This window comes from Anabrus simplex, chromosome 2, assembly GCF_040414725.1.
Source record: "Anabrus simplex isolate iqAnaSimp1 chromosome 2, ASM4041472v1, whole genome shotgun sequence".
NCBI classification, from domain to species: domain Eukaryota; kingdom Metazoa; phylum Arthropoda; class Insecta; order Orthoptera; family Tettigoniidae; genus Anabrus; species Anabrus simplex.
Genome location: NC_090266.1, coordinates 831862565 through 831879753, shown reverse-complemented (window position 1 = coordinate 831879753; position 17189 = coordinate 831862565).

Here is a 17189-nt window from a genome sequence, read left to right as displayed (position 1 = left end):
TACGACATATCCTTGGTTTTATTACTCCGATTAGTACAACCATACACTGAGCTTACGGCTGGCATTCTTGAAAGCGAGAATCTATCTTTTCACTTCTTAAAACTTAGGGAATTAAATTGGCAAGCACGATCTCCCTGTCACCTCAACATACGCTCTCGCGCCAATTCGCTTTGTTTTGACAACCGATAACATGGCTGCCCCTTATCAACTTGCTTCAAGCAGGGAGCGCTGATGTCAGGTATACAGCCCCTCTATGTTATTCTAGCTCGTTGTTGCTCACTAACGAGCAGCCCTAACCTGTCGGTATGCGTCACAAAAGACCTCGCCTGTCAGAATTCCTTTCCGTGTATGGCCGGCTATTAGAATGAAAGATCGTGGAGCATTACGCTACCGTGTCCCTCAAAAGAAAATTGTTTACTTCCTGTAAAATATGCTGAATTTTATGCGTCACTCATTACATTATCTGAGAAATACGAATTTAGTTTAAAAACTTAACGATTTTGATGTTCCAAAGTTCATTGAGGCATTCAAATGTGACAAGCGTGATCACAGAGTACTGACTGTAACTCCCATTACAAAACTTTTAAAACCAATACTCGACAATGAAGCTCATAAAATTACAGATCCTGTATTTGGAAAAGAACTTCAGGACAAAGCCTTTAAGTTGGAAGATCTTAAAAATGTGAGTGATACGAGCAGTGATCATGGTAAGTCATTTTAATGTATTACTGTTATTATTTATTGCACTTGACTTCGCCTAAAATAATTCCAAATACCACTTAAATATGTTTTACTTTACATCCAATCACTCGAAATCTCATTTAGATAGTCCTAACTTCATTATCTGTAGTGTTTTACTTCTTTAAAACCAACATATACTATTAATTGAATGTATATCGCGGGAGCAGCATAGCACAATGTTGAGACCTCTAGCGGACGTTCGTAAAAGTACTTGCGACCAGCATTTTTATCGGTCCACTTCCCTGCCTTGTGTATCTCGTAGGCAACGGATCTATTCGGTGACGTGAAGTTGATATATTAGCGTATACGAGTCCAACAATCGGCCAGCAGGATTCCTCGCTGCATAACTTGAAAGCAAAGGGAATGCTTGTAAGGAACGGTAAGGCGTATCTAGTTTAGAAATAGCCGTGCGAGTTAAAGGTGTGGTTTGTATGTGCCATCGGTCGCTTCAGTATTCAACTTAACTATTGGAATGGCGGCAATAGTCGGCAAAAATGCCATATATTATTATTATTATTATTATTATTATTATTATTATTATTATTATTATTATTATTATTATTATTATTATTATTATTATTATTATTGTACCGGGCGGTACACCTCCACGCCGCTAATTCAAAAGGTGCGCCAGTTGAAACTCCTCTGCTGGAGGAAGTCTGAACTTGATTGACGGTATTAATTTTCTACTTTCTCAGAAGATGTCACTACCTGTAAATTTTGGAGTTTTAGAACTGTGTCATTTTTGATGTGTTTTTGTTTTGCTTGAAGTAAGAAGTGTGAACTTTCTCTTCTAGAGGACACTACTGAAGAACTACAATAGTGCACCCTAGTGCGAAGAAAAAGAACTGTTCTTTGGAGAAAATTTTATTTCAAAAGTTTGTTCTTTGTTAAATTTCTTTCAGTCATTGGTTACGTTGGCAATATTACCCCTTTCTTTCCCCTTGTTTTAAATCTAGCCAATCCCGAATTTCTGAAATTAATTTTCCACCAATAATGTGTTTCTTCTTCATCTTGTGTAGGGGTTTCTCTTTGTTCTCCAATAAAGTGATTGTGGGCGGGTGTTTTCATTCCCCTAACGCCTAGAACCTTCCGCGAGAGTATATAAACTGCTGATTTTAGGGTCTCTGTGCCACTTCTGTTCCATCTTTCAGTGTGTAAAGTACATAGCAGGGGGCGGGTAGCGCCTCTTTCTTCGGCGGCGGTCAACAACAAGGTAATGGCCGATTAATTACTTATTTTCTTGCTTGCTCAGCAGTTTAACTCTCGGGGCGGGTCCGAAGCTTTTTCCATTATGTAACCCTCCTTAAAATGTAAAGAAACTTGTATCTATTTCATCTTTTGAACTGCATATCGGGATAGAGAGTGCTTAACCCTCTCGAGCTCCCAATCATAATGTTTTGAGGTGAACTTATTTTTCTCAACCTATTCTTCGTTAATATAATGTAAATTGTTCTTTCCTGAAGTCACCTCTGTAGTATGGGATTAGCCCTTGTATTAATGGCCTAGTGCCAAGTAGGTTTTAAAAACAAAGTGTATTAGGAGTGCAGATCGCCTCCTCTCAAATTATTATTTTGGAGGTCATGTAATCAACCTTCTTTTCATTTAATAGACCTCAGTAGGTTGGGTATTTTACCCCTGTGTCTATGTCCAGTGAGGACAACTTGAAGGTGGAGTTTGGTGTGGCCTGGGAGAGGCTTAGAGTTGAGAGCGAGTGGCTCTTTTTGAAAATTGAGTGTTGTATGCCTCGTGGAGGCTTTTCAGTGTAATTTGGAGCAAGGGCTCCTAGGCATGAATGGGGTTTTCTGCCCCTCTGTTGAAACTTGTGTTTGGGGTAAAACTGAGCTGATTGCCCAAGCATTGTGAAGTCAGGGCGCGAAGCCCAAATCCTGTAAATATTGTAACTACCCTTTTGACTTGCGACTTTGTACCTGCCATGCTTGTTATCTCCTTATTTTGAAAAGAAAATATAACCTTGTTAAATTTTAAATTAATTTTACTTTCGTAGCTGGAGACCTATTCACACCCGCACCTTCTTTCACCTCTACCTACCACGGAAAGCTCCGTAACAATTATTATTATTATTATTATTATTATTATTATTATTATTATTATTATTATTATTATTATTATTATTATTATTATTCGACCATACATATTAAGTACTATGTTGGCGTAGGGATGTGGCGACCCCATCGCCCAGTGGGAAACCTCTGCAGTCAGCCACCCGAGTATTGGCGGGAAAACCATAGCTATGGGTGGGTATGGAGGAAATGCCTACTCCCAGCCCTGACCAACTGGGGTGAACATTATCCTGGCAGAAGGTATAAAATGCACTCTGGGGCGCATTGTCTCAGTTGTAACAAAGTTACCGATACTGTGGTAGCCCGGCTTAACACTTCGGCTTGTGAAGTAACCATGGAGCACATGATAATCACTACTTTACCCCAGGGGGTTAATCTTCCGTCGACATCGGTCGACGCAAGCAGGTTGTCGGATTCTGGGAAACCTGCATCGTGTGCGGAGGGAGAGTCGGAGCTCCCCAATAAATCAAAGTCCTCAATACACCGGACACAAAAGATCAGACTCAAGAGAACCTTTAAATTAGGAACCATCAACACACAGTGGCGAAACTGAAACAAGTCCTAGATGCAATGAAAGAACATGGAATTGGCATACTGTCAATCAATCAATCAATCAATCAATCAATCAATCAATCAATCAATCAATCAATCAATCAATCAATCAATCAATCAATCAATCAATCAATCAATCAATCAATCAATCAATCAATCAATCAATCAACCAATCAATCAATCAATCAATCAATCAGTCACTGTTGATCTGCATTTAGGGCAGTCGCCCAGGTGGCAGATTCCCTATCTGTGTTTTCCTAGCCCTTTCTTAAATGATCGCAAAGAAATTGGAAAATTATTGAACATTTCCCTTGGTAAGTTGTTCCAATCCCTAACTCCCCTTCCTATAAACGAATATTTGCCCCAGTTTGTCCGCTTGAATACCAAGTTTATCTTCATACTGTGATCTTTCCTACTTCCATTATATTGTAATGGTTATAGCGTCCGCCATGCTAACTGGCTGTGGGCCGAGTTCGTCACCCATCGCCCCAGCCCCCTTACGCTCGAACGCGCCAATCGCGAGCAACATTTAAGAGCTGGGTCGGCCCTTCTCTCTTCTATCCGTGGTCGCACCGCTTGAGACGATGGGAATTACTCGACTATTAATCTGGAGTGTTCCATCTCGCGATGTTCCTGGATACATCTAGCATTCGGACTGTTCTGGAAGGCCCAGAGCAGGTATATAAGGAGAGGAGTAACTTGGAGTGATAGTCAGCGAGAGTTAGACGGAGTTAGCGAGTAAGAGTGAGTGAGAGCGAGATTGAGTTCGCTGGAGCGCAGTCAGTGATGGCCTGGGAGAGTGCAGCCTGATGAATTATCTGCCTGTTGGAGCCGAGGACTCGTTCCTGTTTCCCTGATGTCGTGTGTGTGTGTGTGTCCCTTGAAGCCGGCTGCTGGAGAAGAACGTTGGGTGTTCTGGAGCAGAGCGAAGGGAACGCTGGGTGCCTACGTGTGCCGACTACAAACGGAGTTCGACGGGTTGAGTGAACAGCGGATACTATCCCGACCTGCGAGACTGACGGGTAGGCTGTGGACCGTGACAGCGCTAACGAGTGTGGCTGTGTGAGTGTGGTGTACGTAATCGATGACTCTTTGAGTGTGTGTCATTGTAGATGGAACATAAGAGAAACTAAGAGAGAGAGCGCGCGAACAGTGTAAGTGTGTGAACGTGTACGTGTGTAAGTTTTAATTTCGGCTATCGTCTGTGTGAGTGTAAATATGTAATTGTAGTGCTAAGTTAATAAATCTTAGAAATAGGACGCTACCAGGTCCTGTACTCAATTATTCACTTATTCCACCCACACGTTACAATATAATTTCTCAGCCATGATTCAACTCCTATTACAATATCTGATAAGTATATATCTATTAAATTACTTAATTCGATCCCTTTGTTTACAATGCTTCTACAATTGAGCACTAATATTTTTATGTCATCTCTACTTGATTTCCAGTTCCCTGTTCCCTTAACACCGCTCCCTAGGCCACCCTGTTTCCCTGAATGTACCTGCCTATAACCCTTCTAAACAAGTTTCCTAACTTATATGTACCACTGCGGTTTAAGTGAAGGCCATCTGAGCGCAGATCACTGTCTACTACCCACCCATTAGGATCTAGAAATCTCACTCCCAGTTTCCCACATACCCACTCCATAGTCTCATTTAAATCCCCAATCACCTTCCAGTCAGTATCCCTCCTACACAGTATTCCACTGATAACAATCTCCGCTTCCGTAAACTTCATGCGTGCTGCATTTACCAGATCCCACACATCCCCAACTATGTTGGTACTTACACGTGCTTGCCTTACGTTGTTAGTACCAACGTGAAACACTACTACCTTCTCCTTTCCCTCTTCCTTCTCCTCTACTTTCCTCAACATCTGCCTCAACCTGATTCCTGGTTAACACTCTACCCTGGTTCCCTTTCCTTCACACACTTTCCCCGCATGTCTAACGATGGAATCCCCCATGACCAGAGCCTCAACTCTACCCACCTCATATGAACCCCTCTCCTCTTGGTCAGCCCTATCTTCTCTCACTGCTGCAGAAGCTACTTCCTCCTGCCTTTTCTCCACCCCATGACCCTGTTCCACCTGTCTTTTCCTTTCCACTACACTACATTTCTCTTTCCTACCTTTTCCCTTCCTCCTACTTCCACACATCTCAGCAACGGTTCCCTATTCCACATCTTCCCTCGGCTGTTCTACCTGCAGTGACTCGTACCGATTTCTCACAGACACCTGTCCTGAATTCTGATCCTGAACAGAGCCCTTAGCCTGCAATCTCCTTCCCCTTAAACATTAGACCACCTGTCTTCTACAATTCCCCCATTTCCTTCCCATACCTCCTTTACATCTACTGTGTCCTGTACATTATTTGAGGGAGGCCTACTTACCTTCCTGACGCCTGACCACACCCACAGTTCCTACACTTGCACTGCGTAGCCATTATTTACGGAATAATGGGAAGAAAAGGAAAAATAAAATAACTTATTCTGTGCAAATAAAAGTGAAAGGAAAGAAATGTTGTCTAGGATAGTTCACAAAGATCACACAACAACAAGGTAATTAATATAAGCTACTACTACACTACAATACTACTTAGTTGTACGATTTTTTCTACAACACCCTAGCAGAATGAAAATTGCTGTTAATTACTGGAAACCGAAAGTAATACACAAGAGTTAGGTCTACACAATTCTAAACTGCAGTTAAGTCTACCCTAATTACTGCAACAGAATTCTAGTAAGAGAGTTAATACAGATACAGCAGATACTATAGATACTACAGATACTATACTACACAAATATTTCACAGTAATAGAATAAACACACTAATTTATAATAAGATACCTACTATAATACTCTACAATGATTTAGACTATGTTCAGACGTATCCTAATTATAATACAACAAGTTATTACTAAGCACAAACTGAAATGGTAATTACAATTAAAGTTTGAAATTCGCAAGACTACTCAAAATAATGGAATAAGCACTCTAATTTCTAATAAGTCGCTACAATACACTACACAGCTACTGGCTCTACAGGAAACGACATTCGGAGATGAAAATACGGTGGAATCAGAAGGATATGTAATATTGAAGGGAAAACCGTCTATCAGGATGAAGCAACAGCCATTTAGGTTTGGTACGGCGTTTATAGTAGATCGAAGCTTCTTGAGTAGTATCAGTGACTGGAGGGGTGTGAAATTAGAGGCTGTCGTATTTGATAATGAAAATTGGCAATAAATCTTATACACTTGACAATGCCCATGCCCCGACAAATGATAAGAACAAAAAAGACAAGGCAGGGACAGAGAACTTCTGAAACGCACTGGATAAGGTAGTAACGGAAGCAAAAAAAAGAGAGGTGTCACGATCTTGCTGGGGGATTTCAATGCACATCTAGGCACTGAAAGGGGATTCAAAGGCCCTGTAGGGGGTTACACTGCACACAAGGGAACAAATAAGAATGGAGAAATTTTTGCGAACTTGTGCAAAAGACACAATATGAGAATCATGACCACACACTATAACACCAAGGCGAGTAAAAAGACAACCTGGGTAAGTCCGGGCAATAGAATTGGTGAAAGGCAGATAGACCACGCAGCGATCCGAGACAAAAACCATGCGGAGATCATGAACACCCGAGTAAGGAAAAACAGCAGAATGGAGTCTGACCACTTGCTCACTGAAATCAAATGTAGATGTATACCAAACAGAACTAGGAGAAACACGAACACAAACTCACACCAGATCGACAGAGAACAGCTGAACAAAAACAGAGATCAATACATGAAGAACCTGACAGTGGAGAGTAAATGGGAAAACTTAAAGGGCAAGGTTAGGGAAGAATCCAAAGGATTGGCTACTAATAACAAGAGAAGGAAGCATGAATGGTGGATATAAGAATGTGAAGAGGCGGTAGAGTACAGGAGGAAGATGTGGGTAAGGTGGCAGACTACCAAGAAGGAAGAGGACCTGCCAACATTTGAGACAGCGAGAAGGATGGCTGCCGAGACGATCAGGAATACCGGAAGGAAAAGGTGGAGTGAAAGGCTGGAAGAAGCTGGTCATGCATTTAAGAAAAACAAATCACGACCCTTCTTTAAGGAGATGAAGAGCACGATAAAGGGTTATGAGGTGAAAGAACCTATTGTGGAAGGACAAAATGGCGAGTTGAAAATAGGTGAAACGTATGCGAGGAAATGGCAAGATATTTCAAAGATCTACTGAACACAGAAGCACCCACAGGGAATCTGACTCTACAATACAGCAGAGACATCAACCACGGACGAGCACCCAACAGAACAGAAGTTGTGAAGGCAATCAAGGATCTCAAGAACAACAAAGCGGCAGGTAATGATGGTATATGCGCCTAGGTGATCAAATAGGGTGGTCCTGCAATGGAAGAAAGTATGTACAGAATAATAATAGACATCTGGATAAATAACAAGATACGTAGCGACTGGAAAGAAGCCATAATTATACCAGAACATAAGAAATAAGGCAAAAGAATACTGGATAACTACAGAGGTATCTCACTGCTAAAAAGTGGGTACAGGATACTCTCAAGATTATTGCTGAACAGAGTGGTAGCACAGCTTGAATCGACCATAGGAGAATACCAGAGTGGTTTCCGGTAAGGGAGAAACTGCGTAGAACATATCTTTGAACTCAAGAGAATCATAGAACACAGACACAGGAAAGGAAAGGACACAATAGTGACATTTGTAGACGCCACAAAAGCCTACGACTCGATAGACAGGAACACACTACTGAACATCCTACGCGACACATGCATTGGTGGGGGAAACATTGAAGGCTACAACCGCTAGAGTAAGATACCGGAGTATGTTGTCAAACAGCTTCGAAACTAAGACAGGAGTCCGACAAGGGGATGGTCTGTCGCCAATACTATTTGACCTAGTTTTGGATGAAGTGGTGAAGCAGTGGAGACAGTTGAATAGAACCATGGGAATTGAAGGTGTACAGATGGGATATAAGATCAAAAACAATGTCATAGTAGATTGCCTTGCCTTCGCAAATTATATGGTGTTGTTACATGAGAAGGAAGAATACGCGAAGTTGGCACTAGCAAATTTAGCCGAGACTGCAGCAAAGGTTGGTCTAAAAATAGCCTACAACAAGACAAAGGTACTGAATACGAAGGCCGATTGGAATGTGAAAGGCCAAGTGGTAGAGAGAGTTGACAGCTTCCGGTACCTAGGTGAGAAAATGACGGGTAAAGTACAAAGCAACAAAAGTACCACGGACAGAGCTCAACTGCTGCTGAAACTACGATATGCAGCCATGACTACATATGGAAAGAAGAACCTCTCGAGGAACGCCAAACTGCGACACTACATGATAACCATCAGTAATGCTGTATTGTATGCAACTGAAACGCTGACATTGGGCAAAAGGGCATGCATACAATTGGAGAAGAAGGAAAGAAGAATCTTAAGACATATATGGGGCACCAAAAAGCAAGGTGAAATCTGGGTACACAGATCAAGGCAGGAACTATATGAGAGTATAGAACCAACCTCAAGTGTGATAAGAAAGAGAAGGTTAGGGTTCGTTGGACATCACATGAGGATGGATGGCAGTAGGTTGACGAAGAAGATATGGAATGCAACCTGCTTAACTGGAAATAAGTGGATGAAGGAAATCAGAGAAGATTGCTCGATGATGATGCTTGTTGTTTTAAGGGGCCTAACATCGAAAGTCATCGGCCCCTCAGAGAAGATTGGGAGACTATTGGCATAAAGGAAAAATATCCACTGATGACTGTACAGGATAGGTCCAAATACATAAAGATTGTGGGAGGTCACAGATGGACGGACACCAGGATTCAGATTCAGATCACGGAAGCAGAGAGAAAGAGGAGTGAGAGGATGAAGAGGGAAGTAATAAGACGTGCCGAACAAGTCACTCGTGATCCTCAGGTGTCGTAACGAACCAAATAGAATAGAATATCATGTATTATGTTATCCAGTCCAACTGTAAGAACACGATTAATATAATGACCCTATTTATAAATAACGGTGACATTGCAGATAGATTAAGATTTCCATGTTATTTTCTCCTCTGCATGATTACCATATATATTTTACCGAACTCGTACGCTCATGTTCATCGATAGTACTGATTATATAGGCTGAGTTTTCAATATAATTTGAGGTTAGGTACGTACATAATTCCTAATTATGTTGACAGGGAGGAAATATCCACGTAAGATCCATCTACGGTGTTAAAATAATCTGTTGAAGAAAATTTTAAAAAATTGGTGTATGCTACATATAGCATACTTGAATAAAATTTTATATTCATTTAAAGGTGGCGTCCGCGGCATGTTCGAACTCTAACCTAAGTTTCGCCCAGAGGGTACAAAAAGTGCATTCACTTTGGAAGCTCTTAATCTGTTCAAAGATCTCTGGCGTCACTTGGACACTTCATTAGTCGGAGTTGACGTCCAGATAAATTCCTCAATCCCCACTTTTGTCATTGACCTTCAGAAATTGCTGCAGGCAAGCTCCCCACTCCATTGACAATCTCACTGCTCACATACTCCGGCATCGCAGAAAACATTTCAACGCCTTGCTTAAAAGTTTAGAATGAAAAAATTCCTCACCCTGTTTCCAGTCATTCGAGCTGTTCAGGAATGGAATGGATGAAGCCCCTATCTAGCGGCGAGGATCGGAATTGCGCCGGCTGATGAAGCTCGTCACATTCCTCTGGGCAAATGATTAATGAATGACAGAGGAAATTAAATGATTATTGGGGATTCGAGATGAGTGCATAAAGAAACTACTTTCCAGGAGTGACATATCTTTGGATATCTTTCTATTATGCATGATCGATACATTAAACCCAATACAATCCACTCTCCACTTCAATTCTGACACAAATACACACTAGCTCCAAGCTTCGGACCATAACAATAACAAAGACTGCTGCATAGTCTTCTTCTTTACTTCCTGTCAAATTTTCAGTGAAACGCCAAGACCTCTTAACAATTTCATCCACATTAATTGGATTAATCTTTGATTTACTATGTATGATTTAGATCCGAAGATGCTTACTGGCCTAATAACACACAAAACACACCCTTCCATTTATTTGACGATCTACGTAGCGAAATTGATATTGTACTTCCCTCCTATACTCAAGTGTTCTTTACTTCCTGTCAAGAATGGTAATATTTGCAAGTGTTACCCGAAAGGGAGGAGTCTCTGCTCCGGTTACTCCTCCTCTGAAGACTCAATATCTTGTGTAGAAGTTCATGCACCGTAACTGGATAAGCATTGAGCTCCAACAGTTCAAAAACTATCCTCAAAATCTTCGGTGACAATGTTATTCCAGCCAAACTGGCCAGTTTAAGAAATTCTTGTTGTTGAACAATTTCCACTGCAGCAAATCATTCCAATGTTCAAAAAATACGCAAATGTACTGGAGAGTGACTTTTAATCTAAGTTTATAAGCATAGAGTACCGACTTTTATACCTATGCCTTTATTCTTGTCGTCACATAAAACCTATCTGTTGCGTCGTTGCGACGTAAAGCCACTAGCAAAAAAGCCTTTATTCCCTTCTGTATAGTACATAATGCCTAATCAAGAGGTGGTAGTTGTTACATAATAGAAGAGGCCAGCACACTACCACCTGAGCCACGGAGGCTCACCTAAAGGTTTTTTCAATCAGTCACTACTTATCTGCATTTAGGGCAGTCGCTCAATTGGCAGATTCCCTATCTATTGTTTTCCTAGCCTTTTCTTACATCATTTCAAAGAAATTGGAAATTTATTGAACATATCCCTAACTCCCCTTCCTATAAACGAACATTTGCCCAAATTTGTTCTCTTGAATTCCAACTTGTTATCTTTCTTACTTTTAAAGGCACCACTCAAACTTATTCATCTACTGATATCATTCCACGCCATCTCTCCACTGACAGCTTGTAACATTTTGATGATAATAATAATAAATAAAATCATGAATAAAATATATAAATAAAATTACTCAAAAACTTAATAAAATTAATAAGCATAATTAACCAAAATGTCCGTAGTATGGGCGCCAGAGCTCACCAGAATGGATCCCTCGAATTTAGATAAGAGCATGATAAACTTTATATCCCAGGGCGTGTACATAATGCTGCGTACTGGTACATCTGCTGCAGGCCTTACCCAACCTCCTGAAAACGACTAATTAGGTAGGAACTGCACCTAGGTTTATCAATAACACTGATTCTAAAATAGCTAACTATATTCTGAACAAATTCCGTGCATGAGCACCTCATCAACATACAACATTATACATATAATACACACATAAAATATTGCTGGAAGACTCCATATTTACAACAACAACAATAATGAAAATCGTGGGAAAACGAAAGCGAGAACTAAGTTACCATTTGTAAATAGTCCGATGAACAATGTACATGTATGAAGATAAATACCCTTCACTGTCTCTATATCAATTCGACTTACCGATTCTCATAATCGGCAGTTATCACATCACACAGATACTGTACCTTGTACTACTGTGTTCGCATATTTTAACACTTGTAAAGATATATACACACGTCTGTCGATCCTCAACATAAATTATGGAAAGTCTGAGATAGCTTTCACCAACATATAATGCTAGGCCGCCACAAGTGCTACAATACTTAATGCGCAAACACTCTCCACAATCAGTCACTTTCCACGAACATAACAAGACTACGCTCCACGAACGTTTGAAGTCCAGTCCATTGCTGCCGTGTCACTCCAGTACCGTGTATCAGCACTACTTCCTTCCCGTACAGTGCCTCATTTGTAGTTGTAGTTGTAGTTATCTTCCTTCTCGTTCCTATACAATCACCTCTACAATCACCCTTACAATGTCTCATACCATGTCTTTTTCACAATGTCCCTGGTTGCCGCCGTATGATCAACCTTTATAGACATCAACATCCCCCTCCTCTCAGATGATACGTCTGGATTGGTGCTTGCTCACCAATCATGAGTGAACCACTTGTCAAGACCAAGCCCTGAACTACTTCTTCCTCCCAAGACAATAACAAATTCTGGGGTATATTCCATGAATCACCAAACTTTCCCTGGTACAACAAGCTCATCTCATCAGGCTGGGATATATACATGACTAATGGAATTTCCTGACACTAGTACATCACAACACACACTGGGGTAGCCAGATGACTCATTCAAATTACCAGAGTTATTACAGCAATGTTTTCCCACTCATGCAAAACAAATTACTCATACCTACATATGCGGATATCTTCCAGCTTACCAATATAAATGGCAAAATATACAAATGAAATGCTGATAATAATAATAATGATAATAATAATAATAATAATAATAAATCGAATACTGACAGTAATATCTCTAACTTCTACATATAATTCTGGGGTGTGATATATGTACTATCACATAACGCCCCCTTGGTGAATCGATGATATCACATATTATGATTCACCATAAAACAGAACTTCATACATAACCTTATAATGACATAACTGAACACATAATTTACTGTAATAATAATATATACATTGCGTCTACTGCATTGTATTCGCACACACGAAATACAATTTGTCCAAACAATAATAATAATATGGCTATATACACAAAACTCTGATTGTTTCATATACCATTGAACACAATCCCTTCTTACTACTGTACACATACATTAAAATTGATAATATATGCATCCAAGGTGCAGATCCTATCTCTTATATCTGCGAACGCTATAGATATTAAATGTCCCAAGAACCTTATTTTCAGCCGTTAGGAGCCTATAAGCACACTTGCCTATTCTACTGTCCACAGTATACGGACCCTAATATAAATGAAAAAACTATACATTAACTTAAGATTGGCATCGATAGACGAGGAATGCGTACCGCAATAAAATCTAACTACTTCTAGAATACATTCTATCTCACACACAAACATTCATACCATCCAGTCACACAAGAATTGTACAAACTTTCATTCGGAACATTCATAAAAAGGAAATCCCTCTTTCTGAAATGCGCGGGGATCTCACTAGGTTTACTCTTCCACAAAACCATAATTAATGCAAGCAAACAGATCACATACTTTTTCACACATTCCACATCGATATCACACAGCACGTCATTCAAATCATTCACACAAGTCTCAGACTTAAATAAAACATTACGCACTCGCTTGTCAAACATACGCACTTCATTCTCACTCACGCTCACTCGATTACTGAAATTCTTACCATAATACACTACTTAATGACCCAACAATTAATCCATCTTCACCACATTCCATATCAGCTCCCACTTGCACCACTTTCATGCCAACAACACTGCTACTTTCGACTCTCTTATCAGAAGTTTCATTACTCTTAAAGTCACCATTTTCACACATAATGGACCTAACTTTACTCTCCTCACGTACACTTAAATCAACAAAAACATCCTCATGATGTATACTCCGTAAACTCTCTACACTTACTAAACGACCTTCATCAACTTCACAAAAAACTTCACTTTCAATTTCAGAAACTTCTACAAGATTATCGATCGCAACACCGCTATTACCATCACCACTAGCACAAAGTAAGTCATCCGACACAGCTTTCTTACCTTCATCACGCCCCCTATTCTCAAAATCTCCCTGAACACAAAACACATGGTCATACAATAATTCCTCTTTCACGTCTACCTCGTAACTTACCTGTTTCATCGCGTGAATAGGAATTTCGGTATCGGACTGCCTATCTGACCCAACTAAGAAGTCCGATTCCGGTTTAAATTACTTGACATGGACTGTTCACTATTATCATGTCTCTGCACTTGATCTGGAGGTCTTTGATCCGTACGCCCCCTACTTTCTGATTCCCCTTGATTAGGTCTTCTGCCATAATATTCCTGGTGATTAACTCCCTGATTAGACTGTCTGTTTCCCCTTCCGGAATTACCACCCTGATTCCCTTGCCTAGAATGACTGAAATTCTGATTATTCCTATCTCCCCCTAGCTGATTACCTTGTCTCCCATTATCCCCGTAATTCCTACCTTCACTTTGCGTAGTCCTCCCCTGCCCTTCCAAAGCATCAAACCTCTCTAACAGCTGCTCTAATTCCTTGATCGTAACAATATTCTGCATACATGCAGCTAATCCGACCTTCTCAGGAAAATGCCTCAACATTTGGCGGACTGTATCTCTCTCCGATGCTAGACCTTCAATATTCTGGCTGATCAGAACATGCGCTAAGAAATATTCCGTCATAGACACACCTTCCTGAGGTCTATATTTGCCAAATAGCACGCGATCTCTTTCCCTTCCCTGAATAGCATCACTCCAAAATTTAGAACTAAATTTCTCCCTAAATTCCTCCAAACTCGAAATACCCTGTCTATAAACTTGAAACCAGGATCTCGCTTCTCCAACAAATGCAATATCCAACATCTCATCAACCATACTCCACTCGATCAAACCATCGTCAAGATTCTTGGAAAACCGTTTCTCCACCGTTTTCAAGAATTCCATCGGATTAAACTGCCGACCATTAAACTTGGGTAATTCAAAGTCCTTCGTACAAGATATGTACCTATTACATATACTGCTACCTACTTGGATTTGACTGATCTCCTGCCTTAATTTCACATGACATGCTTTAATTCCTTCTTCAACTACCATTCTGGCATTTCCTTCTACTGACTTGAGGTCTTTCTCCAGTTTCTCAGTCTTTTCATCTCTTCGCTTCGCTAAAACATTCTGGCTGGTTTTAATTCTATCTATTTCTTCGACTTTATCTTCCACTATTTTTATTCTTTTATCACATTCCTTGCTGTTTTCAACAAATTCCTTCCTAACTACATTAAATCGGCATTCGATTTTCTCAGTCAATTCCAAGCGTTGAGATTCTACCTTAATATTGACTTCCTGAATTTCCCTGCTTTGATGGTCAAACTTCTGGTTTAATTCATCTATTCTACCATTCACAGCACTACTTAATCTATCAATTTTACTAGATAATTCAACACTCACTGAATTTAATTCCTTACTCTGATTCTCAATCTTACTGGACAGTTCCGTACTAACTGAATTTAATTCACTATTAATACTGTATATTTCATTACTTAAAAAACTCAATTCACTCTTCAACTCTTTACTCTGACTATCAACCTTGCTAGACAATTCAACACTATTATTATCAATTTTACTGGACAATTCAACATTATTATTATCGATTTTACTGGACAATTCAACATTATTATTATTATCGATTTTACTGGACAATTCAACATTATTATTATCGATTTTACTGTTAATACTGCATATTTCATTACTTAAGGAATTCAATTCACTCTTCAACTCTTTACTCTGACTATCAAGTAGCGATTTAAGCATACTGAGCATTGAAGACTCGTCTTGATCCCCTACATTCTGAGTTTGAGACGGGTTACTCGGTTCCTCACATATCGTTGCCGATTGATCTTTCCTACTATCAGCCATTTTGCTACTCTCACTTAAATTAGATAAACTCAATGTGGTGGGATTCTTTTGCCTTCTCTTCTCCTGATTCTTAGTACCAGCAACTTTAAAAACCTCTCTATTTCTTAATTTTATAATACTCGACTCGCTACAACATTTCTTCATACTCCAACATACATATCACGTACATATAAAACACTTCACTGACATAGTTCGCAGAATTCCAACCACACCTGACAAGTGCACCTACGCTAATAAGCCTAACAGATGTACCAATCATTCAGCCACACGTTGGGAAGCCAATTGTAACATTTTGATGATAATAATAATAAATAAAATCATGAATAAAATATATAAATAAAATTACTCAAAAACTTAATAAAATTAATAAGCATAATTAACCAAAATGTCCGTAGTATGGGCGCCAGAGCTCACCAGAATGGATCCCTCGAATTTAGATAAGAGCATGATAAACTTTATATCCCAGGGCGTGTACATAATGCTGCGTACTGGTACATCTGCTGCAGGCCTTACCCAACCTCCTGAAAACGACTAATTAGGTAGGAACTGCACCTAGGTTTATCAATAACACTGATTCTAAAATAGCTAACTATATTCTGAACAAATTCCGTGCATGAGCACCTCATCAACATACAACATTATACATATAATACACACATAAAATATTGCTGGAAGACTCCATATTTACAACAACAACAATAATGAAAATCGTGGGAAAACGAAAGCGAGAACTAAGTTACCATTTGTAAATAGTCCGATGAACAATGTACATGTATGAAGATAAATACCCTTCACTGTCTCTATATCAATTCGACTTACCGATTCTCATAATCGGCAGTTATCACATCACACAGATACTGTACCTTGTACTACTGTGTTCGCATATTTTAACACTTGTAAAGATATATACACACGTCTGTCGATCCTCAACATAAATTATGGAAAGTCTGAGATAGCTTTCACCAACATATAATGCTAGGCCGCCACAAGTGCTACAATACTTAATGCGCAAACACTCTCCACAATCAGTCACTTTCCACGAACATAACAAGACTACGCTCCACGAACGTTTGAAGTCCAGTCCATTGCTGCCGTGTCACTCCAGTACCGTGTATCAGCACTACTTCCTTCCCGTACAGTGCCTCATTTGTAGTTGTAGTTGTAGTTATCTTCCTTCTCGTTCCTATACAATCACCTCTACAATCACCCTTACAATGTCTCATACCATGTCTTTTTCACAATGTCCCTGGTTGCCGCCGTATGATCAACCTTTATAGACATCAACATCCCCCTCCTC